Source organism: Falco punctatus (genome assembly GCF_963210335.1).
Source record: "Falco punctatus genome assembly, chromosome: 5".
NCBI classification, from domain to species: Eukaryota; Metazoa; Chordata; class Aves; order Falconiformes; family Falconidae; genus Falco; species Falco punctatus.
Genome location: NC_137584.1, coordinates 69,281,811 through 69,305,566, shown reverse-complemented (window position 1 = coordinate 69,305,566; position 23,756 = coordinate 69,281,811).

Sequence of the window (23,756 nt, the reverse complement as noted above, 5' to 3'; positions counted from 1 at the left end):
ATAATTAAAATGTCTACCTGAAGCTACTGTGGGTTGCTAAAGAAATTACAATTAGCCAGTATGAAAAAACTTGATCCAAGATGGAATTTTCTACAGCTGAAGATAAAGTGCTTCATTAGTCCATTTTTACACTTTTTTCTCTTTCAAGTTCCCCAGTAAACTGCATGTTCATTGATAAATGAAGAATATCCTGAAAAACTTTCCAGAGAAACAGGATAATATGAGTTTTCTTCTCAGGAAGTACACACAGATTTGTTTTTTGAAAAATAGAGTCGAAAATAAGTCACTGCAAACACGGTACTTAAAATTTCTCTGTATATGCCAAGCTATAGGGTTTATGAAGTATAACAGTCGTCATGTTAAACCTCCACATAATGCCTTATGATTACATGTATTTTGGGTTGTATGCAGTAGCAAAATACTCACATTCTTGTAATAAAACAAATTAAAAAGTGTTTTGTGAAAATGAGGTACGAGTGAAAAATAATCAGCCATTCATCAAATGTTAGATAAATAGTAAAGTAGTGTCAGTGATGTTTAGGAAAGACTGATTTCAGAGCACCATCACAGTGCTTAATGCTTTAGTGGTAATGCCTACAACATTACAAAGAAAAAAACCTGGAGGCATATGAAAGCCATAAGTTTCTGCTTTAATGGCCCACCTCCTCTGATTTGTACTACCTCAAAAAAAATCAACCTATTTCTTTATCTATTTATTTATTTTAGCTATGTCAAATATATGTCAAATAACTGTTACATATAAATCAGTTTGCCTCTAAAAAGCAAACAAACCCCAATCCATAATTACTAATTCCTACATTAATTGCACTCAGTTTTAGTCATCTGAATGTTAAATATCCAAGTTCCCTTAACAATGCAAGAGAGAGACACTCCAAAAGACTGATACACTTTGGTTTTGGAGTTGAAGAAAGGATGATCTCTTCATGCTTTCTGGTCTGTTGGGGTTTTTTACCATGTAGGACCATTTAGATGTCATTTAACAATATTTGATGTTTAGGTGTACCTTTTACATACTTAAACCTAAATTACAGCCATCAAAAAAAAAAAACCCAAACCAAAAACAGAGCACTTGTCTGAAGCTGGTTTTCCTCAGGAAGCTGATCTCATGCAATGTGGTGTAAGAACAGGTCAGGTGTATCTAGGAAACTGGGTGCTGAGTAAGTCTGTAAGTGTGTCACCCAGCAGTGCAGTGTACCTAACTGGTGGCTGATGTCCTGATTTAAATAAGGAAGCTGGTCTCCAAGTGTTGAGCCATGAAGCACATAATTATCATTGTATAGAACACAGAGCTGGGCATGAGGATAAAGGGCAATGTGATCTAATTTAGAGAACAGAATAAACATTACAGAAGTTTTGTGAGCATAAATCCACAGTATGAGTTTGTACTTGCCATTATTTTTATGCAGAAAAGGGTTTTGTAAAGACTGGGTAAGATGAAGACAGAAAATGAGATGGTAACAGGCTGGCTGACACAGCTGTGAAACTGGCTAGGAATGAGGTTTATGCAACAAAAGTTTGTTGAGATTTAGTTTGTAATCAGGTGTCTGAATCAAATTTTCTACCTACACGTCAAATCTCAGTGACACTGTTATAGTGAGTGATATGAAGGGGTCATAAGGTGTAAAACTGTGAGAATGAGTCCTGGTTTAGTGTGAACACACAGCTGTAAGTCAGAAAGTAGTATCAAACTTTTTCTTTATTTATTTTAATGTTTTGGTGAGAACCTCATTTGATTTTAAAACTGGAGAGTGCCGTCCAAAGGCCACAGAATGGCCATAAGTTCCCCAGATTTGCAGATCCCAGCTATTTCCACTCTCTTGCTTCAGGTTAACTCTGATCAGAAAAGTCAGGTGTAATTCAGATACAAGTCCAATGTTAAAATGGAGGTGGAACTTACCATACAGGTTTGCCTTAAAAGGTGAAGACAACAGAAACATTTCTACACTAAAGAAATACTGTTGATGTTGATTTCCATCTGTTTAGGAAGTTGAATTAGTCCTTTAAAATAATACTAGTGTATCATAAATTATTGTATAAAAATGAAGGTTAAAAATGATGGTGCAGAAATTTCTTCCTCTAAAACTTTAGTTATAAGAAAAATGCTTCTCTTGGAACATCAGTTATGATTCATTTGTTTGGCTTTACTGAGGTTATGTAATGGCCTTAATCTATCAGTATAAGAAATGCTGTACAACAATTTACAAACTGATAATAGATCTCTGATGGTCAGCTAAAGCTCTTATTCCTGATTTCAGCATTTGGTATACACAGGTGAAGTCAGTCTTGATAAATAAGTGTCTTTAAAAATTGTAAATTGTATGTTCTTACTTTAAAGTTGAAACAGTTTAGTGTTGCAAAAAGGACAAAATAATGACTAATAACGTGTCTATTATCATACCAATTATTTGAAAATCCAGACTATTAGGGTTTTAGACAACCTACATTTTACTTGGTTCATTGAATAATCTGACAAAATATTGTGCATAGCCAGGATATTAAAGGAAAATTATTTGGTGGGAACCCAGGCTAACCTCTTACTAATTGGTTTTCCTGACCTCCAAGACATTTATAACAGGTCTAAAAGCAACAGCATATGAAGAAGAATGTGTATCTCCATTTAGATAATATCACAACCATTTTCTTTCTTCTTTTTCTAAAAATGTTCTAAATGCAATGTACTTAGATCTGTATTAATGCTTGCTGCTGAAGCAATTTGGTGTAATATGAAACAAGATTACTCATGCATAAGAATGCATGAGGAAATAAATATGAGTTTGAGCTTATATAATTATAAATATTTTCTATAGGAACAGGATGAACCCATTATACATAAAATCAATATGTGGAAAATAAATGTTTCACTTCAAAAGGTGTTGAAGGCCTTTCACAGAGGTCATGATAAATACAATGACCCTGTATTGCTGTTGTCACTAGTTGTTGCTGAATTGCTCATATAAATAAAGAAAAACAGACTAACAGATTTGTTTTGGAACAGCTTTGACCCCAAAGTGTTGTGTGTTGGCAGCATGTTTTTAGCATCAATGCCTTTAGAACTGGAAAATCTTGTCCCCTGACAGGAATCTCTGATGTATCTTTGATGTTATTTCATCATGAGGTACATAACACAAATATTTTTGTAATCACAACACAGTAGAAGAGATGAACAGTGCCAACATCTATTCACTTGCCCAGTGAAGAGCTTGGTTAATGAGAGCTTTGACTTTGTCAGCCTCATAGATGTTGGAAAGCTGTCCTCCTGGACCACTTCCTGGCCACTAAAATGACAAGTCTGAAATGCTCAGCAGATAGCACAGCCATTCTAAGATGAATCTAATGGGGAATCCTCTGTTCGTACAAACTCAGTTCAGTTCTTCCTAATGTCCAAAGTAAAGGAACATAAAACACATCATCAAACTGCACACATTTCTACAAAGACCATTACATGGTATGTTTTATAAGAAGGGTTTTCACCTTTATTGATGAAAATGAAATGCAAGAAGACATAACCAGGGCAGTGTTACCCTTTGTAATTCATGTACGATCAAACACAATACTGAGCATGGCAAATTGCTTCTATTTTTATCCTGCATCTAGACACTTTTCAGTCTTGCTGACCCCTGGACTATCACAACTATTCAGCTAACAAACATTGTTTAAATGAGTTGTTTTAAATCTAAAATCCAAGATGAGCTAAAAATACATCAGCATGAGTTGTGCAGACGTTTCCTGTGAGGCTGCTATAAATTAGTTATACCTGACCCAACACCTTCATCCTTTCCAAGACAATAAGCGGGCAATATTTGTCTTCAACATCCAGCACTGAACATGAGTTAGCTAGTCCTGAAGGCCAGAATATCATTGTCTATATAAGGTAACTAGTAAACACAACCTAAATGACCAGGTTTGAAACATTGTTCTTGAAAACACACAATTCTATAAAGCCAGGAATGGTGGCATACAAAAGCTAAAGAATGGATATAAATTTCTCAGACTTGCAAACCCAAGACTGCAACAAGATTTCACAGGTTCTGCTGCACTAAAGATTTTCAGTGTGAAAGGACATTTTCTGTAAATAAGAAACCAGCTCTACAGCAGGGAATTACCCAAACACCACCAATATTGGCATTATAGGTGAGGCTTATTGCTATTTTAGTTAACATTAAGTAAAAGTCTTACTTAACATTTTTCATTGTAATCAAAAAATGTTTAGTGTATAATGAATAATTCACTTTTTTTGTTTGAGGTTTGAAGCTGATTCAATCAGCAGCAAATCTACTGATGTATACTTTGTGTAAAAAGCTATCTTATTTCTGGTCACCTTGAAGCCTATAGTCTGTTAGACATCTAAAAGTTGAAGCACTGTGGTGTAGAGCAGTGAACAATATAGTAATGTGTACGATTAATATAATGAATTAAGGTGACTATAGTCAGTATGAACATGTAGAAGCAGCAGTTTAATAATACTGGAGTGGTTTGGATTTGGTTAACATGAACAGGTCAGCTTTACAGCCCATGAGCAAAAAAATCCGTGTGAGAACTTTTGCATCTATGATTCTTTACATATGAATCATGCTCGTTTGAATTTCCAATCTTGCCACGACAGCTTTTCTTTTCCCACAATTCTATGCCTCATTCATTATTGACTTTCTAATTTCTACAGCAATAAGCAGGCAAAGATGAGAGTGATTGTAAAAAGTAACCTCATTTACTATACAACCTTGAACAATTGCCAGAGCAGCATGTCTCTTGGGTGCACGAAGAGGTATAGTTCTGTGACTCCATTGCACTTATTCCTAATCCAAACCTCAGGCTAAAATAAATATTTCAAGAAAAAAGATCTCTATTGTTCTTGAAACCCTAGAGAAAAAAAGTCAATTTGTGAGAAAAATAAATCTGTAAGCTGGTACAAGGCAAAGTCAGTGCAGATGAATACTGAAACTTAGGAAAATTAAACAAAAATATTCATTGAATACATAAAAAATAAGATAGTTTTTTAAAGTGCTCAAAAATGTTGAAAGTAGCAGATCTTGCATATTTCAGGGAATCCTAGAACGAGCATTCATGCTGCTGCCCCATTAGATGCTGCATGTCTACAAATCCTGATAATTATTTTCATTTAATGTTCTTTGTAATTGCTTGCCAGGCTTGCTGCAGCTGTCAGCAAGGGAGCAATGAAACAGAATACATCTACTAGACTAAAGATACAAAGCATCACTTGAGTCTGCAAATATACCATATTAGAAAGTAAATAATAGATTTTTAAAAAACAAAAATTTTGAGTTGGAAATATCACATTTACAGTAAATATATTTAGCAGGGGATTTAAAACAAGCACTGATGTTGACAAACACATGAATCAGATGGCTTGGAGGTATTTACATTCTATCTGAATAAGAAAGACAGTAAAGATACAGGTTATTCTAATGATACAGGTGCAATAATTGTACACAAGCCATGGAACACCTCTGCCTGTGTCCTGTCACTACAAGTCTTGGTAAAAAGTCCCTCTCCATCTTTCTTGCAAGCCCCCTTTAAGTACTGAAAGGCCACAATAAGGCCTCCCTGAAGCCTTCCTTTCTTACAGCCCCAGCCCTCTCTGCCTTTCTTCATAGGAGAGGAGTTCCAGCCCTCTAATAATTTTTGTGGCCCTCCTCTGGACCCACTGTAATAGGTTCACGTCTTTCTTGTACTGGTGGCCCTTGAGCTGGATGCAGTACCCCAGGTGGGGTCTCACCAGTGTGAAGCAGAGGAGGAGAATCACCTCTTCCAACCTGCTGACCGTGTTTTGTTAGAGCCCAGGATATGACCGGCTTTTTCAGCTGCAAGCACCCATTGCTGGCTCATATCTTGAAGTCCTTTGCCTGGTTGATCTTAATCCATTCAGTCCCCAGTCTGTACAGCTGGGGATTGCCCCAACCCATGTACAGAATCTCACACCTGGCCTTGATGAACTTCATGAAACTCACATGGGCCCACTTCTCAAGCTTGTCAAGGTTCCTCTGGTTCCTTAAAAGAGGACACCAGTTAAGGTAAACTATGACTACCATGCTCACTGACATAGATATGATATTTCTGTGTAAAAAGATAAGGTCCTTTTCATAAAAATAAAGACATTTACTGCCACCACGTATTCACAGCATTCTGTGTGGCAGCCGGTTCATCCATGTAAGTCTATTCCTATATTTAAATGTAACTACATTTACATTAAAAAGAGGTGTGTCAAATTACTACTGAATTTTGTTTTTCAATAGCTGAAACAAAAGGCAATGATCAGTTTAGAAGAAATGACCATATTGTTGAAGTGTTCTTTTCCTTCTGTTTTAGAGAAGACTCTGAGAGTTTTCCTCTTTTAAAATAATGTGGTGTACATTTCAAAGAATTTAGATTAGTCAAGACTAATTAGTTTTAGAGAGTAATAATTAATGATTTATTATTATCTCCCCATTTAAAATATATTTGTAAACACAGTTCTGCTATACAATTTTTATGACCTGAAATACATATAACCCCATACAAATAAGAAAATGAGTACAAGGCAGATCATTAGTCTTAATAATTTCTTAAAATTTTTCAATTTGTACATTCTAAATTTGGCATTCACTTGTCACCTTTCTGATATTCCAGTTCTAGGAATGTGCAACATCTAGTAATTAAAAAAAATAGATAAAAACCAACAAGTCATGTCAGGAGAGGCATGTAACTTCAAAGCTTTTCTGCCAAAGTGTTCTAGACTTGCCTTCCTGCTTTTTCTAAATGTTCAATTTAAGATTAAGTCCATTGTTATATTCACATTTTTCAGGACTTCAAGGACTATTTTACTCACCTACCTGAGTTCAAAAAACTCAATGAAACAAAGTTCCTGCAATAGACAACATAAAACAGCACAAATTCTAGTACCAGTTTGATTCATACGGAATTCTTACATGTAGTGACCCACAATTCTCCCACCTTTCTATTTTTTTTTGTCTCTGAGAGCTTAATATGTTTAAAATACTTATTCTCTGCTATCCAAATTGTTTATTTTATTGCTGTATTGGAAATATTTTGAAATCATCCACATTCATTACATTATCAGCCATTTGCCATACCATGACTTCAGCAGAACATGGAACAGACTGATTTTGCATTCCAAAGTGGAGCTGTTTGTATCCATGCAATGTTCTTTAGGTTACAAAACATCTTAATTTGTCTGAGGGGATAAATTCAGTCAGCTCATTATTTAATTGTTATCTTAATACCTATCCTTTTTGATACATTTGTTTTAACACAGGAATTAAAAATATAATTAGATTTTTTTGAGTAAATAAGCAAAAAAAAAAAATAAAAATAGAGTAATACAATCTGCTTTAAGTGAGCTCCATGTCAAAGACCTCATTATATCAACTTGTCTTGAAATCAATGAAGTCAACAAGCATGCTGAGATACCTGACAATCCTCTAATTTTATTTTTTTTTCTAGCAGGAAGTCCATCATCAGCCAATGAAAAAATGGGATTCTTATGCAGTTAAACAGACTGTCCAAGTTAAAGTCTCTCCATTTTTACAGACAGGCTAAAGGCACACTGCACAAGACAGTTCACAGATGATTTTGCAGCGTTTGACTTGTCATATTTCCCTCTGATGCAGATATATTCACACACACATGCACACACATACATACAAAAATGCACACAGACATCTACATACATTTACATGTATAAACCACTATTCAGATTAGTCTCTTCTTTCCTCTGTAAATCATGATCATTTCAGCACTTGATGCCAATTAATTTGGTTTTAGTCTGATCTCCTGATGTGTTTCAAGTGCTGCTGGATGCCTTCCAAAGAATATGATTTTGGTACCATTAAGTAAAACAACAGAGCTTTTTGCAAGCTATCTACCACCTATGCTGTACTGTTCTCTTTGTTGCAGTTCCAGACTACTCAAAATAAGGCTATATAATTTTCTGTCTACTATAACCCCAAGGACCCTATCAGCAGAGTATCTCCTTCCAAAGGTATGTATAGTTTTCTGATTTCTGACATATTTCTTAGCAAATTTCAAGGTCAGTTCAGCTGATATTACCAAAGCTATGTTAAGTAACTGTTAGTTTAGTAAATTGTTTGTTTGTTTCTTAACAGTGAAACATATCAAAGCTGGTCAAGTTGTAGGCTGTCCAACTTTTATTTTGGAAAAAGTCTTCACTTCATCATAATAATTCCCTTCAGCTAAAATATGTATGAAAATATTTAAATATAATCATAAGCATTTAGGTAGGCTTTGACTGCTTACTTATGACTTTAAAAACTTGTCAATGGTGGAAACAGACATTACTAAGCTTGATTCATCTGAAGATTTTCATCACAGCTTAATACATATTTTTCTGCATTACTTCAGTTAGCTCTCTGTTACTACCCTCTGTGAGACTATGTTCAGCTAAAATATACTCATAACAATTTATAATCAGGGATTAAAACACTTCTTAAAAAATATATCCTGGGGAAAAAAAATGTAATGAAGTCATTTTGGAAATAATTCATTGTTAACATTAAAGCCATGATCTAATTTCATTCTAACATAACACGTCTAAGTATGGCCCAAAATAAAAATATGATCTGAATGTGGGTTTCTACATATACTGGGGTGGGGTGTGTTAGTTATATTTACATGACAATAATAAAAGTAATTGATCATTGTATTTTTCATCATAACGCATTTTTTCACCAGAAGAACTCATGATCCAGTAAGTTGTCCTGATTTAAACAGCCTTTTTCCCTATGCAAATTCAACAGAAAAATCTTAAAACAGTGCTGATATTACACAAGGAAGTTCAGGACCAATTAGGTTCTGTGCCATGCCAACTGAAGAGATAGCAGTTTCATTTCTAAGTGAAGCAAGAAGGAGAAAGGCAGAAAAACGGTTTAGATTTTTCTTTTTATACTAGATGAAATAAACTAGGTTCTCTTTAAGAAAAGACAAGTTTCTACAACAATATATTTATTATACATACATAAACTACTTTTTCTGTATTCAGGTAGTTATTTTGAAAATTACAAACCAGATTAATTTCTTCTTTTCTGTTAATATGGATGTGTTTCATGCTGGCATGAAGTTTTATCTTCATTTATTGTTCAAGCTATAACAGTTCAGAAAGGTTGGGGGTTTTGCATCATTACAGATTTTTTTCCTATTTTAAATATACTCAGTATACTTCTATCTTTTCTTTAATCTAGCTCCAGGTTCTCCTTTTATTTCAGAATTGTATAACCATAGTCAAAAGAATTCAACTGTTTTTTTTTATGATTGCCATCTGTGTGTGAAAACATCAGGACCAAGAACTCATGTAGTTTAATTTTATTTCTCTTTATAGACTCAGATTAAAGCCTACTGCTTTGGGGAAATCAATTCTGCCTAAAGATCAATTAATAGTTTTCCTTCTTTCACCCACATCTATGCCAGAGGTGACATTGTGTATGTCATTTGCATATACAGCTGAGAAAATACAAAATAAAGTGATTAAAAGTAAATTAAGTAAACAGTCTATTCTGGACTCCTGGGTAATTAGGAAACATTGTTTTTGATAGTTATATATTATGCTTGTGCATGTAATGAATTTAAATGACAATTATAATTTGTTCACTATTTGAATTTTACTTTATGTACTTACATATTTATTTAAAAATAAGAATAAACACTGTTAACCACAAACTGGTTGACTATACTTTCAAAGAAAAGAGAAAAAAAGAGAAAAAAAAGTAGATTTCTTGCTATATATACATACACATGTGATCTTTGTTCTAGACATAACTCATTCTAAACTGCTTACATTGTTGCAGTCTTTATAGGAATACCACAGGACTCTGCTATTTCCACACACAGTCTGCCAGCAAACAAAGAAAGAAATATTATTGCTGGCCAGTTCTTAAGAAGCCTGTCGGAAGTACTTGAAGCTTCATATCCCTCCTGAATCTCCTGTTCTGACTTTCAACTCTTGTGTCTGGAATTAAATGCATGACTCAATAACTGTTAATCAGCTAGTAAGATTAAATACAGCAACTGTTCTACCACACAAGTAACAAGTAAAATCATTAAATCCTCTGTTTTAGTTCACGATCAATTAAAAAAAAACAACAAACAAACAAGAAAAAACAACCAAAAAAAACCAACCCTGAAAAGAATTAATAGAGCTTAGTCCAGAAATGCCTATTTTGCCTAAAGAAGCATTTTGCTTCCAGAAACATTTTAGTTTGGATGGTAAAAGAAATCTGACCTCGAAGTGGATTATCTGCAGTGCTTGAGCCATCATGTTCTTTCCAGAATAGACCATCCATACTTCTAACACTTCTTCCCCAATAGTCCTCGTCTTTCAGCAAATCATAGAACCTTTGATACGTGAAATCTCTGACAGGTGTAAAGTTAGAACTGTAAAAACATTGATGCAAATATTCTAAAGTATTCACAAACAATTAATATTATATAGGCTGATGTTCTGCTCTGTAAAAAGTGGGTCACCTGAAACAGAATTAAAAAGGCTGAAAAAGGAGTTCAACTGCATGCTTCAAATGTCAGCTTTTATTTAGATTTCCTTTAATGGAAATAAACTGCAGTTTTCAGAGAGTGGCTGACTTCATGGCAAGATAGATGTTTAATATCTTTGGGATAAATCTTCTGGTTTTTTCTCTCCATTTGTGATGGGGATAGCTTAGAAGCTGAGACTATTTTCTTAGTTTCTTTGGAAGGTTAAACTTAATATCTAACATCATAGATAGATATATACCAGTTTTAAGTGAATACAGTGATACAATTTACCTAACCAATAAATCATACAGTGGTCTAGTAATAGCATGATCAAAATTTTTTTGCATGAGAAGAGTCTTTAACATTTCTCTATTGTGCCTAAACATGAATTTTCTTAAACCTCTGTGTTGTGGATGGAGTGACACACTTCACTTGTAAAACAGAAACAGCAATACGTTTATGGGTATAAAACAGCAATGTAACAAAATTTGATAGTAAATGCAACAGTGGTTTAACAAAAGTCAATGGCAAGGTGTACTCGATTATTTACTGCACAGAGAACTGGACCAGACAAAACTGTCAGGAAAACTCTCCCACTGGATCATGAGGTTCAGAAAGAACTCCCCTCAGAGGGTAGTTTAGGTGTGGCTGGACCCAGACTTATTCTCAGACTTGATCAACAGTTTCTATCTAAAGGATTATACATGCACAATCAATCCTTTATACCATTTAGCTAATATTTCAGTTTAGCATGCTATTATTCACTTACTGAGAATCTGTTGCGGCGAGGGATCTCTCAACCTTGACGAGTAACCTTGAGAAGCATACCTGCTCAAGGGAGATCTTGGCATGTAGCCCACTGCCATGCAGGAGAGCTCAACGGGCTCTGGGCTGTCCACTGTTTATGCAGCAAGATAATTGACTCAGTCATATTTACATACTGGCTGCAGAGTCTCTTGAGTTTGTTTCTTGGCTTTAGTCAGACCTCGATCAGCGCTGTTAGGCGGGCTTATTGTTCAAATTAGCCCTTGGCTATCTTGTTGTTATCTGACTTCCCCCAATCCACTTTGAGTGGGATACAGGCATCAAGGCCAGAGGTATCCATTAGGACCACAACTGGTGGTTATCACTTAAGCATTGTCATGGAAATAAAGGCGGGGGGGAGGGGGGAGGCAAAATGGGGAGCACACCACCACAATGCGTGATGACAAGTTTTAAAGCTCATGACTTCTTTGGTTCACTTATATTCTGAACACCTATAATTAAGACTGACAAATGATCACCACTAAGATCACAAATCACATCTCAAATGAAAACAATGAAATATGGCCCAATATGTTGATGACGTGCGGAATTAGACTCTATAACTCGAAAGTTATAAAGTAGGTATGTTTATTGCGCGCAGATGCACGGGGGATCGCTCCTCCACAAGCGTGCATACCCGAAGTGACGAACCATCTCACATTTATACAATAAAACAAATGAATATTCAATTAACGCCTATACATATTCGTTACCTAAACCCTGCTTCGTATGTTAATTAGCTTATCAGTCCATTTCCTGGAATGTGGTGGTCTTGCAGTTTGTAGGTGATTCATGTCCTTGTGACCATCCAATCTTCTCCAGCAAGGAGACTTAGCACTCCCTCCCTCTAGATAGCATTTGAATGTCTCTCAACCTTTTCTCATTCTCTTTTAAATAGCCCCTTTGTTAGAGAAAGAAGGGCAGGCGTCTCCCCTTTGTTAGAGGAAGAAGGGCAGGTGTCTCCTCAAAAACTGTAGTTGTCTCCTCAAGGCTGTGTGCCTATGTGACCAGACACCGCACCCATGACTAGTCACCATACCCACATTCCTGAGTAGACATATACAATCACAGTCGGTGTCAAGCGTCCCCATTTCACACTATTTCCTCCATATCATTGAGAACAAATTGAACAAATAAAAATCTGGCAACTAATAAATTCAAGTTATAACACAAAAGGCTAAGAGCAGTAAGACAAACCAGAAGAGTGAATTGAACAGTTTATTATTCACTTTGAATTTTTTGCTCATCACTTCCCCAAAATATTTTTTGACAACATTTTTGGTAAGCAAGCTCAGTTCTTCAGCTTTTTTTTTTTTTAAGTTGTGTGTCCTCTCTGCTCTCCTCTTGGGGAGAAGTCATTAACATATTCACCTTTGCCTATGTACACTGACAGCAGCTTAAATGGGCTTCCCATACCTGCATGACATGAAACAGACTGATTAGTGGTGTTTCTTCTCTCATCTGCCCTTAGGTGCATGCAGTAAAATCTAGAGACACAGTACTGCATTTACTGATTGACCAAGAGCAGTACCATGCCTGTGGCAAAACCAAGAAAGACTTACAGTGAGTCTGGAAGAAACAGGTAAGCACTGGTATGTCTGGGAAGACCCCAAACAGGAAAATCAGAAAAAGAGTGACAAATATATGATGGGAAAAGTCAGCAGTCCTGTGTGAAGATAAAATGTGAGAAAAAAAAAGTAGAGAAAAAAGAAAAGCACACATGCATTGGGGAAAATTCTTATGAAACTGCTGAGGAGAGGTTATGTCTACATTACAAATGCAGTATTACTGCCAGTCCTTCATTTACATTTTCTCAAGGTTGTGTAACTAGAAAGTAAACAAGAGAAGTATGTTAAATCAAGCATAGTAAAATGATTGCAAAACTATCAATATTTTTGTTATAAAATGGGAAAAGGAAGATACTTAGTAGAAAAGTGGAAGAAAAAATGTAAGGATGATGTGGAAGTTAAAAGCAATCAGTTAGTAGTTAGGTAAAAGGCCCAGAGAAACCATAATGATTAAGTAAGAAATGCAAGGGTAGTAGAGTTGTGAGATTAAAAATATCTTGTGCTCCCAATTCTTTCTCCTCAGTTCCTTACTAGGAAGTGTCCTGAAATAACTGCTTGAGGATTCCAATCTAGACCAGGAAAGCAACATCAAAGCTGGATGTGAATTTAAGGGACATATTGAAATGTTTGCCTAAAAAAATAGCAAAATTAAATAACAATAATAGTAAAAAAGGAGAACAGAGAAAAAAAGCAATAGAATAAGATTTACTATCTTCCCTAAGTATCTTGAGTAATTTTACTGTCTTTTTTAGATGATGTGTCTCTTCATCTTATGCATAAATTATATCTTACATTTTTCTGACATGCTGTCATAGACACTGACTGGTCGAGATGTCAAGAGATGAGCTCAAAGGTCTTTGGTAAGGCTGAAAAGGTCTTCCCATTCCCTCCCAAACTACATAAATTGTCCTTAAAGGATGAAGGCTACACAACCATGGCAAACATTCATTAGCAACGGGACTCTTAAGAGTGCTGACTGTAGGGTCTGAATTAATTTTGCTCCTGTTGGGTAGCAAAATTGTATTCCCCTTGCTCTAATTTCAAGTCTGTGTGGTCAGACTCTGGCTTTTCTACATAATCATAATACGTCTGACTATTCATTTTCACTGTATCACAGCTATTCAGGGTTTTATTTCTCAGATTGAAGTAATGACTACTTAGAGTTCAATACATATACATATTAGTGTACTGAACTCAAAATATAACCTTTAGCTTAAACAAGAAAAAAAAGGAATTTCAGAGATAAAGGATTTGGAAAAAAAATATTTTCTCTGTTCTTCACTTTTCAAATTTCTCTCTTGACGTGAGATAGAGATGCCAAAATTCATTATGGCTTAAGCTGGACACCTTTTGCTTAAAACAGGGGAAATGCCCTGTAAGCTGACAGATGTGTATGAATGCATTTTTTCCCCAAATGGTAAGTGCCACTTGGGAGGCTGCCCTTTGCCCCTGCTAAAACACTTAAGGAAGCATAGTGTGTAACAAATCCTGTATCCCTAAATAAGGTTGTCTTTGTATTTTCACATCTTACTGTAAACCAGATAGTATTCCTGAGCAAATGTAGTGCAGCTATATAAGGATTTTGATTAACATCATAGCAATCATTAATCAAGACCTAAAAATGAAAATACCTCATTGTTCTGGCCCACACAGGTATTGGTCTTCTCCGGCTTAAAAAAGAGTTATAACGATGTCTGATCTCACCTCTGAAGTCTAAGAACTGAACCGCCTTATATTAATAAGTATATTTTATCAGAAATTTGTCTGATTTGTTGGTTTGATCTACTGAAAAAAAATAACACTACATTAAAAAACCCCAAACATTACACTGCACATAAAGTCTTTTTCTATGTGTTGATGTAATAACAGTGAATTTTGTCTCAGAAAGCCTGACACCAAGGGGTTTTTTTTCGCATTACAAAGAAAAAAATGTGTGAAACTTTATATCTGTGACAAGAAGAGAAAAAAACCTCACTCTTGGCTACCCATTCAGTCTTTCACTGGTGTCTTCTCTTCTGTACGTGACAACCAACTGAATGCACTGCTCAGCAGCAGTCAAAGCACCGGTGTGTTATCACCACCATTCCAGGTACCAATACAAGCACAGCATGGTGACAGCTGCTATGGGGCTCAGACCCAGCACATTATCCTAGAATTGGATTGCTTTTATGTACAAAACTAAACTGATAGTGTGCTTCTAGAGTGCTATTGTGGCCACAAATGGGAAGGCTTTCCATGAGGTCAGATTAATCTTGAAGATTAAAAAGTCATTAAATGTTCCAGGTGTGAATGGCAGGCCCTCAGCACTAGCTGCTTCACTCCACGGATGCACTTCTATTGGTCCATGCTAATTATTTATGCAATCACAAAGTGCTGAACTCATTTTGAGGACAACTAGTACTCATAGTAGTTGGTTCCTGCTGTGTACTGTGAGTTAAGTGTTGTATTAAGTATGTATTCAAGCTGAGGAGCTTGATTTTTACTGTGCATGGTCAGCAACTTTGAGTGGTCCAGCGTCTTAAATCTTGCCTGATTCATATTCCGAATGGTTCAAAATTCATATTCAAATGCTCAGCTCCCATCACCTAGGACTTCAGGCTTCCATAATTCTGGTGTTACACAGCTCCCAGTTTCTTAGGAATGTCATTATTTATTGACAGAAAACTGCTCCTCACACATGTATCACATTTCCTGCTTTACCTGTCTGGCTCACTAAGGGCTATTAATCAAAGTACAGATTCACCTAAGTTACTTCATATGTTTGTTATGAGAAATAAACAAGCAGTGACTTCATTTGCTTAGCTTGAGATTTGATCACCTTTTGTGTCTTAATCCACAAGTCCATTATTCTCAACGATTGAATGGTATTTTCTACCTGATTGAGTTTTGTAGTACAAGGAAATTTCTGCTTCTTTTCTATTATAGGTATCTGGAACATAGTCTTGACGATATATTTCCACAGAATCACCAGCAGTATTTTTGAGCATCATGGAGTAAATAAATGATACAGAGCAAAAATAAAAGTATGTTACTTTTTCTATATTAAACAGTGTACCAAAATTCAAACCCTGATTTTTTGTGGTGGAGTAGGAAATCTTTGTTATTAAAACATATTGCCTGCCTTTCTTAGAATGGTGGGTGGGAATAGCTAACAATCTTGGAGCATACAGCAATAAAAGAAGGTCTTCATTTTAATAATAGCTATTATTTCTTCTTTCTTTGATGGAAGATACATGTGACAGTCTTTGCTGTCATTCTTCCAGAAAGAAGCTTCTATTGCAATTACTATTGCTGCTGTTCTCCTTCCTGAAAATATGTTTTCCTGAAAACAAAAAAACAAGACATATAGAAATAAAGACGAGAACAGCACAAGCATAAAGAGAATATACTGTTTCTAGTGTTGCCTCTTGTTTGTAACCTATCTGCTGGAATGACAGACACAGACCTGTCCTGCACATTCACTCTTAGCACCTGGCAAACACATAGCATCAAACTTGTTAAGACGTTTTAGTTTTATGACAGCTGTGTCACAAGCATATGGATTTACCTGGCTAAGATAGGTTATTTTGGGGGGGTTTGGTGGCACTGTTTTGTGTTGGATTTTTTTTCAAGAACAATGAAAGTTGAAGACAGAAAGAACAGTGTGGAAGAAGTTATAGCAGAAGATATGGTAGATGGAGGAAGACAGGAAGACTAGTGGGATGAAAAGAGGTATAGAACAGTCTAAAACCTGTACTGGCTAAAAACTGAACACTGTCCTGTTTGGAAGCAGTGGAAAAACCTGAGCTTCTGTGTCTTCTGTCAGTTCTTTCACAAATTAGTCAGACCGTATGATAATGGAAGCTGTCCTGAATGAAGTTCAGGCAGAATGAAGCTATATAAAACGTATAATTACCATATTGTATTATATATTATTTGCTATAATAAGAATTATCATCATATGTATTCTAATACATTATAATTATTATATAATTTTACATACTTACCTTAAGTCACAACAATAATACAAACAAAATATTGAATACAAAAATATTCAGAAAACAAGACAAAGTGGATCTGAAAGTGAAAAGGGTAGTGTACCAGAATAAGCACTTAGGGAAACTAAGATTATAACTCCAGATGGACCAATCTTAGCAAATAATGATAGAAATTATTGTTCCTTTTTTTCACAGAACTCAGATGAAGATTCTTTAGAGCTTGCATTTGCCTACTAGCCAAAACAGTTCTGTTAACTGTGGTCTCACCTTTAAGAATGTCTGCTCATCACTGTTTTTGCACAGCATAATTTAAACTGAACCAAGAAAAAAGTGTCATATTACTTACGGGTTCTCATTATTTATTCCGAAGTCATGTCAGTTGTTCTTTGAAGGAAGTATTAATAGGCCCCTATGCTTCATATTTTTCAGATGCCCTGACAGTGTTTACAGATTAGTCCTATGTCTTATTCAGTTTCAAAACTAATTAATTGTGGTGAACACTAAAGACTGCAGTAAATTCTTCCCCAGATCCATCAGAGCGTTACAACTAACACTCATATTTTTCAACAGACTGGGGGTGGACAAGTCTTCTCAAAAAAATAAACAATCCACCTCAAAAGGCATGCATGATTTATATGTAGGTGAACCTACTTGCATCTTAAGCAACTAGCTTTTAACAAGCTCTGCAGTGCCAAGTGGCAGTGGATAGTCTTTGTTGCTGCCATCTGGAGCTCCTTTCAAGAGGTGCCATTACACACATATCCACAACCTGGTATCTTTTCTAGTACGTCAGGCTGCTGGGGTAAGTAAGGTGTTCAGAAGCTGCATGATAATAGTGTGTAAATAGAAACAGATGGGACTCAAGATCTAAACAGATACAATTATTGATTAAAGAAACTAAATTTCTTCAGGTTATGGGCCTGTTCTTACAAAGGCATGTCACAGCATGCCCATCAGCAGCAGCAGTTTGCTTACTAGACAAAAAAACAACTCAAAAAACAGATGTTTGTATCACTGACAGGAAAATCAGATGACATTGCAGAACTATTCTTTTCAATAAAAAACAATAATGAAGGATTCCTCATAATTAAACCAACTGTACCATAATTTATAACAAACTAAGATGTACTGCAACTGTGAAGAAATGTGCTGCTGAATAGTATTTGTTTGCAAAAGTTAATGATTGGCAGCCTGTTATACTGAAAATGTACCAAATCAGTATCAATATAAAACTCAAGAGCTGGCTGTCTCAAAAGGCTCTGATTAGTCTGAAATAACAGGATTATTTAGTATTATTATATATATGCCACTATTCCCAAAATGCCCAGACTAAGTATTGAACGTGAACATACTGATATTGAAGTGTCAGAACACCAGACAAGAAGCTATGAGGGACAGAAGAATATGCATACCAAGTCCAAATACAACTGATGATGGAGGATGACAGCTATCTCACTTACACCATTTTTATGACTGGAACAGCTTGGAATTCAGAAAAGGTAATCAAAGCATAAACCTAGTGTAAACAGGTACAAACAACAAGAAAGTTAAATCCAAAATGTTAACATACTTCTTTTAAACTAAGTGTAACTATACATTAAAAAAGCAGAAGGGATGATAGTGAAGAGTTATTGACAAGGACAAAAAAATATTTTAAATCCTGACCCTTGACACCATTAAGCCTACACAGACTCCCAGAAAATTAGTTTGAATGGATGCTGCTTCATAGCTACTGAACTGAAAACAGTGAAGTGATGTTCTCAAACAGTATTTAATAGTTTTATTTTTTTAAAGACACTTTTAGCAGCAGGATAGTTTTAGAAAATACTGAAAATAAAAATAATGAGTTCTAACAACATATTTTCTGTGGAGGAAAATAACGATTTTGATTAAGTTTTTCATGGGGAAAAATCTTTACTATAGAACAAAATCAAATTTTTATGGCAAAAAATTCAGAGCTAGTCTTTTCCTTTTTTCTGACCTCTCCACATTCTAAATAATTTTCAGGTAATTGTTCTCTCTAGTGAAGACCTGAGCAGAAAGTTGAACGTGCATTTTCCACTTAACTATACTTTTAACCAATCTATGAGTTATTTGCTTTACTGGAAAATGCCTTAATATGATTTGGTAACTTAGAACATTTTTTTACATCGCAAAAATGTTAGACAATGGAAAAAATACACCAAAACTATTATAATCATAAATGAATGTGCTTTATCTAAGATAATGTAACTCAAGTTACCCAGAGTGCTGGACATTCTAACTGAATGCTTTCAGTCAGTGGTCTTTTCTCCCTTGCTGTGATGGTGATGGGCAATAAACTTCCTCTTTAAATTTGCTGTTATCTACAGATGCCAAAAAAGACCCCAAGATCATTTCTGTGTCTGGGATATTCATGCTGTCCTGAAGATATATGAAAATATACCAGTAAATGTTCTAAAACTTGATCTAGATGTTGGGAAAATGTAATGAATTTACAAGCGCAGTGCAGGGGAGATGTCAGTAGCCACAGTTCACTTCTGTATGACACGAGAACAAACAGGTCATATATTCCTCAAGGAGTCCATTTTGCAGATAAAATTAATTTCACTGTTGGAGGTTAAAAGGATAGTTCAGACTGCAGGGGACCTCAGAAAATCACCTGCTCAGCCTCCTGCTCTAACCAGGGTCAGCTGTGAGGCTCAGTCTTGGCCCACACCAGCTGATGGTCTGACACAAACCCCAGGGCCTGTTTCGGCAAAGCCACACTCCAGGCAGGCAGGCAGCCCCCAGCCCATACCCTCCCGGGTGCAGGGCTTGGCATTTATCCTTGCTGGTTTTCAAAACGTTACTTTTGGCCCATTTCTTCAAGCTTTCTGGGTGTCTTTAGTTAACAATCTGACTTTAAGCATATTAGCTATTCCCTTCACTTTGATGCCACCTGCAAGCTTGATGGGAGTGGGCTTTGTTGCCACTCTAGGTTATTGATAAAAACATTAATTAGGATAGGTCTCAGGGTAAGGCCCTGCAGTACTGCACTTCTTGCTGGCCTCCAGGTAGAGTACAATCTATTAACCACAACCATCTGATCCCAGCCCTATACACTGTTTTTGACTCACCCAGACCACACACATGAACTACGGCATCCTAAACTGGACACAAGAATATTGTGTACCTAATGTTGAAAGTCTTGCTACAGTCAAGGTAAATAACATCCACCACTCTCCCCTAATCATGGAAGTTTATCAGAGGTGGCAGTTAGGTTGGGCAGGTATGATCCACCCTTGGTAAATCCACGCTGACTGCTCCTAGTCACCTTCTCCTTCATGTGCTCAGGTACGTGTTGCAAGAGAACTTGCTCCATGATTTCCCCAGGCAGTGAAGTAAGGCTGCAGTTCCCTAGATTATTTGTTTGGCCCTTTTTGAGGACAGGTGCTACCCCCACTTTTCTACAGTTTTCAGGGATCTCCCCCAGTCTCCAGAAGAGTTCAAAGACAATAGAGACTAGCCTTCCACAGACACTGGCCAGCTCTCACACCACCCTTGGATACAATCCATCTGGCCTCGCAAATATGTATGGCTTCAGTTCTTGCTAGTAATCTCTGATGTTACAGTCATGTGCCACAGGCAGGTCTTCCTGAACTCTGCCTCTAAGCACAGAGGCCTGTGAGACCTTCTGATGGAGCCTCAAGCAAAGAAGACATTTAGAACCTCAGCTGTGTCTGTTGTCACTACTCCATGCAACAATAAGCTAACATTTTCTTTGTTCAAGCTCTTCCTGCTTGATGTAGTAATAAAGGTCTTCTTGTGGCCCTTAATGCCTCTTGCAAGTCTCTGCTTCAGATGCACTTTCACTTCCTTAACACCACCACTCCTACATTCTCAGGCAATGTTTCTAAATTTCTCCTAAAAAATGTTAATTAAAAAACATAAAAAATAGTAATTTTATCATTCAAAAGTATGCTGCTTCTGAATTGCTAAGGCCCAGGATGTTCATTCAAACAATTTTCATTCTTCCTAAAATCCCACCCCTCCAAAAACATACTTCGGGGAAAAAAGTCTTGCTGAAGTATTACATTTTGAAGCAAGTCTATCAGTGCCAATTATTATCTGTTTCAGACTTGCTTATTTACTGTCCAAACAATAAAGAGGATTGACTTTCTAAATGTATATATACTTATATTCTTGGCAGTCCATCCAGTTCTTACATCAAAAAAGAAAACATTTATATGATAATGTAATTCTAACTGTTGAGTGCTTGATGAACCTGGAAGATCCACTGTTCTTCCACCATATAAAGAAGTCCCAGGAAAACAGATGTATTCAAAATTTTTTCTACACTTGAAGAACAATGGAAAACAGAAACAATCCAAAGTAATCTCCAGATAAAACAAATAAAAGTATTTAATCCAGTTTAATAACTTCCAATAGAAGTCAAGTGCATGGCTGTGTGAAGGGAACTATAAATTTCAAGGAAGTTTGTGTTGATTTTTAATACTTTGGATTTTATTGCTTTGGATATTTATATGTTTTCTTACTATTGCACTCTGCAGTTTTAAGTTTATACTGCTATGTGTTTCTGAGTGTAAACTGCTCATAAAAATCACTGCAACCACCATGAGATACTACCAACCTGAACTAAAAATACTGGAAATATCCCTATAGAATTCACAGCAAATACATCAGAGGACTCAAAGCTGGAGCAAAACACAGCAGAGAGGAGTCAAGAAGGGAGAAACATATGTTTCCAGCATGTGGAAATTGTATAATTTAATATAGAACAATCAAGTCACATTTGCCTTTGAAAATGCTAGTTACAAAAAAGCCTACATTTTTCTCCAACACATGAGACATCTAAACTGCATACTGGAACTTAAAAGGTCATTAAAATACACCCACTTTCACCTGCTGACTTTTAGATAGTGCTGATTCTGTTTGCATCTGTGTTCAATTCTTTTTAGCATAAAAGCTTTTTCTTTCAAAAGTGTTTAAACTACCACATTGCATAAAAAACCCCATAACCTTATAAGTGGGAAAAAAAAATTTTCTAGAATTTTTAAATATTACTTTTTTCACGCAGGCCTAACTTTCAGAACATTGTTCACTGTCATTTGGGGATGTCATAGTGTTGCTTGGGAAATAATCAATAATATTTTGGAAAAAGCTACAAGTCACCTAGGGTTGAGTCACTCCTCCTTATTGCTAAGTGCTAAACAGTAATAAAGCCAGAGAGAAGCAGACTTTTCAAAGCTGTTTAAGGTTTTTGTATGCCCATCTGGTTAAATTTTAATTTTTTTTAACACCTGAATACTGTGAAGTTGTCCCACAAAATACTAGCCTGAGGATATTTTTTTTAGTATGTATAAATGACTAAAGATGCCAAAGATACAGTAAATAAGTGTTGGTGAGTCACCCATCTTCCATTTGGCTTCACTGTTTTGAAGAGAAAACCACTCTAATGTAGGCATAGAAGTGTTTTGTGTTTTAATGTTTAGTTAGACGTATAAAAGCATTCATTTTTCCACCTGTCTAGACACTTTCTGTTTGTATGTTCAAGAATGCAGAAGTGCATGTTTGTGGCATGCCCAGGTTCCTACTCTGTGCCCATGTTTACATGCAAAACTGAATGTAAGATGTTGCTAGATCTAGTAATGAGTAAGTTCAGCTTATCGCAATCTCTGGACTGCTACAAAAGATATGCAAGTGAAGATGAGTGTAAAGTATTTGTATGCCTTTTGTGATATTCCAGCAAGAGAAGAAAGAAAATCTAAGGAAAATCAAGAAGGTTGAATGCTATCTTCTCTAAGAAAATAAAAAGATTTGTTGCTCGTGTTGTAGTTTTCAGATATGCCACTATCAAATTCAGCAGTAGTGTCATATAGCTGGGTTGGTTTGTTTTTTTGCATAAGCACATTAGTTGCAGCAAAGTTGTCTTGATTTAGAGCTATATGGATGGCACAGTGTTTTCAAAATTACTTAAAACCAAGTACAAAATAATTAGTCCTTTTTTGCTGCAATAGATATAATTCTATTTTCCTTTAATACTTCTGTAAGATTAGTGTTTTCTGGTAAACTACTGCACTGCACATCTCTGTTACTGTTTTCCATGTAGTCATTTATAGTGGTTAATTAAAATGTTGTTTTCCTGATTTTTTTCAGTCATTACAGCTTTGTTTTAGCATAATGACATTTAGTATACTGTCCAATTAATCTTTCCCTGCTTTTATTTAAACTAGATAATATAATACATTTAATGCTGTACTAGACATAGATTTAACAGAGGAAAGGTGAACAGGAATCTCAGTTGTTTGCACTGGCTGTTGTAGTGTACTCTCTCCTGCACCAGCTGACTCAGTGACAGTTCTGTATCAGGACTGCATCTGGCTCTCATTTGTAGTTACAGTGAATTCTACTTAAAGAATTATATCATGGTCATTCATTTCCCACCAGACTGATCTGTTATAACAAATATTGACCTTTAATCTGTCTCCTCCAAGCCATGCAATCTGCAGAATGCAGATGACATATGTAAGACCTTTTCAAGCAAAACTGCATACAGCTCTTTAACTGAAACTTTGCCTGAAAAAGGTTGAGTAACATGGACAGGAAATTCTTACTCACAAGGAATAGGTTCTCCAGGGATAAAAATGTCAGTGTCTTTACACTTTGAGATAATCATCCTTTGTGACTACTTACTTGGGATGCTATCTTGTAGAGATATTGGAATAAAGGTGTTTCTCAGGGGTTTTCGGGGGGGGGGGGGGGTTGGGTGGGCTTTTAAAAAAATTTTACACGAAACTTGGGACCCTTCCCTGTCACTTCTCTACTCAGAAACAGCCCAAGACAGCACTGATACTCCTTCATGCAAGAGCCCATTGCTGGCTCCTGTTCAACATGTTCACCGGTACTC